Source organism: Schistocerca serialis, chromosome 2 (genome assembly GCF_023864345.2).
Source record: "Schistocerca serialis cubense isolate TAMUIC-IGC-003099 chromosome 2, iqSchSeri2.2, whole genome shotgun sequence".
NCBI lineage: Eukaryota > Metazoa > Arthropoda > Insecta > Orthoptera > Acrididae > Schistocerca > Schistocerca serialis.
In genome coordinates this window covers 965,051,897-965,053,715 of record NC_064639.1, presented here as the reverse complement: position 1 = coordinate 965,053,715, position 1,819 = coordinate 965,051,897, and the positions used below count along the sequence as shown (strand labels likewise).

The 1,819-nt window shown below is 41.9% G+C and overlaps 1 non-coding gene across 1 annotated transcript; it reads left to right on the top strand.

Moving 5' to 3' along the window:
• The first annotated feature begins 479 nt into the window (after window positions 1-479).
• Window positions 480-554, top strand: Trnas-cga (transfer RNA serine (anticodon CGA)). The gene has a single exon. It is a non-coding gene; the product is annotated as a tRNA-Ser (tRNA).
• The last annotated feature ends 1,265 nt before the right edge of the window (window positions 555-1,819 follow it).

Genomic DNA, 1,819 nt, shown 5'->3' with positions numbered 1-1,819 from the left:
ATCCGCCGGGTGCTTCGATGCGAAACTACTGTTCGTCTGCCGTCGATTACCCGCAGTTGTTAACGTGTTGCTGTAGTTGGCCACTCCTTACACGCAGGAGAAAGCTGCTTCATACATCGAAGGTGCCTTATGAGACTTGGTACGAACTGTTAAACTGCCCACCGTTCGCTATTAAAAGTACATGTTTCCACGTTTGTGTGGTAGTATTGTGTGCCGGAGCCAAATGTCACCTGACCCGCTAATGTCATAAGTACAATAGATTTGATTTTATTAACTAAACGAAATACTTTTTAGTCTTGTTTCACAAACTATATAATTATTGAATGAGATATTCACTCTGCAGCGGAGTGTGCGCTGAAATGAAACTTCCTGGCAGATTAGGACTGTGTGCCTACCTTCCGAACCTTACAGAAGCTCTCCCGTGAGGTAGGAGACGAGGTACTGGCGGAAGTAAAGCTGTGGGGACGGGGTGTGAGTCGTGCTTGGGTAGCTCAGTTGGTAGAGCACTTGCCCCCGAAAGGCAAAGGTCCCGAGTTCGAGTCTCGGCCCGGCACACAGTTTTAATCTGCCAGGAAGTTTTATATAATTACTGTACGACTTAGCCTTTTCTATTCCCAAAGGTGAGATCCAATCAAAGATAAATACTTTAACTTCTAAAACATACCAGCCGGCCGGAGTGGCCGTGCGGTTCTAGGCGCTACAGTCTGGTGCCGATCGACCGCTGCGGTTGCAGGTTCGAATCCTGCCTCGGGCATGGATGTGTGTGATGTCCTTAGGTTAGATAGGTTTACTTAGTTCTAAGTTCTAGGCGACTGATGACCTCAGAAGTTAAGTCGCATAGTGCTCAGAGCCATTTTTAAAACATACCATAAATCAATTGAGGCGATAAAATACCAGAAACTATAATATTTACTTTTATTGTGGAAGTTTTTATATGTTTACTTTCAAATGGTTCAAATGGCTCTGAGCACTATGGGACTTAACTTCTGAGGTCATCAGTCCCATAGAACTTAGTACTACTTAAACCTAACTAACCTAAGGACATCACACACATCCATGCCTGAGGCAGGATTCGAACCTGCGACCGTAGCGGTCTCTCGGTTGCAGACTATAGCGCCTAGAACCACTCGGCCACCCCGGCCGGCTTTTTACTTTCGACCCCTCTTCGATATCGATTCATTAAACTGTAATACATTGTTTTAGCTGTCTGGGAGAGGTTTTTTTTAAATATATAAACAAGACCAATTTATGAACAGCTCACCCCTAGAGCCAACATAGTTACAGAGTAGTTCGTCAGTGTGGGTGCTTAGTAGCCTCCGAATGTCAAATTAAGTTTCCTTTAGTGAGTAGCTACGTTGCAACAGTGACGTATCTGAAGCTGCATAATTTCTAAATTCGAAACTGATCTGAAAACATTTAGGCAGGGCGATACTTCTGATAAGTAGTTCAGTGTGACACACTAGAGCTTAGATTTAGCTTCTTAGTTATAACATACAAACACATTAATGAACCATACCTCGGTGGTATCATTATCCTGTTCAGCAGAATTCATGTACAAATTTTTAACAATAAGTTAAAATTTCTAATAATTGTATAGTTTGCAGGCAACAAGTCGAAATTAATTCTTAAACGAGGGCGTGCTAAAAGTAATACCTCCAAATTTATGTGAGAACTCTTAGAGATTTTTAAATAAAAAAATTATTACCATTCTACATCTTTATTCTTCATGTCTACATATTTATTCCACAACATAGCCACTCTGACGACGAACACATTCTCCAAAGGGAGACCAGTTTTGTTGATACCGTCATGCGTTTTA